We start from the raw sequence: 1265 nt of genomic DNA on the forward strand, positions 1-1265 counted from the left end.
AAGTTTTGCTCATGATTCAAGCGGGCTGCTGGAGGTTAAGGAAAAGTTTTTTCTCTAGAGAAGAGCAAAGGGAAGTGGAGCAAATTTCAAGGAACATCTATCTTACATTCGAGTTGTATTTTAAAGAGGCTGTAAAAAGTGTCCTCATAAGCCTACTTACTCTCCTCTTGTTATGAAATTCAAAGTACTGTTCATGATACAGAAACTCCGTGTGCGTGGATACAGTTGACTCGGAGGTCAATAATCCATCACAGAATATGTTCAAATTGTACCTTGAGAAAGAGTTTAAAGCAGGATAAACAGGCCTAGAGATGTAAAATTTTCTAGAGATGTAAAGTTTGCAGAATAACTTTTTAAAAATGGTCGGTAACCAAGTGTTCTTTCTAAAGAACACTGAGAATCTACTGTGAGCTGAAGCTAGGAAAGCAGTTTGATGCCAGCTCAAGGCAGTATTTGGATTCTAAGGTGAAATAGAATAAAAATAATAGTATATAACATTAATTGGGTGATTACTGCATGCCATGCACTCATGATGACCCAAAGAGATGATGAACTATTTATGTATCCAGAAAGAATCAAAAAGAATGCTGGATCTGGAAGATTTTAGTGACTCACTTAAAAATAAACATCTAAGAGTCAGGATTAGGATCAAATGTAGGCAGTCTAGTCCAAGGGCCAGCCTCCTTATCTGTATTCTCTAATGTGTATATGCCTCACAATTTTATTTTCACTTTATTTTATAGATTTTTGGGAAGCATTTAAAATTTTGAGGAAAGAGTTAAAAGCAAAATTATGACAGTAGTTTGAGATATAGGAGAGTTTAAATGTTTAAAAGCAGAGGGTTTCATTATTTATTCATTCAGCCATGCTAGACAATGGAAATATAGTGGGGCATGTCTAGTATTTTCCTGAAACTTACAGTTTGATTAATTTAAAGACATAGAATCTCACAGACACACCTTAGTTTATATTAGCAAACATTGCCAAGGAATTGGTCTTTTTCCACAAGAATGTTTTAAATGAGGAGTTTTTTCTATCTCTGATATAAACTAAAAATGTGTTTTCTGGTTTACCTCCCAGGAAGAAGTGGGATTTGATTTTTTTCAACTGAGATTAGAGGAGATAAGGCATTTAGGAAATTGAAATTCAGTTCAAAATGTAATCGATACAACACATTCTAACAAACAAGATGTATTTTTACTATTATTTTCTTTGTTTAATGATCAATTTTTTTTTTTTTTTTTTTTTTTGTGGTATGCGGGCTT

This window comes from Physeter macrocephalus, chromosome 6 (genome assembly GCF_002837175.3).
Source record: "Physeter macrocephalus isolate SW-GA chromosome 6, ASM283717v5, whole genome shotgun sequence".
In the NCBI taxonomy this organism is placed as follows: domain Eukaryota; kingdom Metazoa; phylum Chordata; class Mammalia; order Artiodactyla; family Physeteridae; genus Physeter; species Physeter macrocephalus.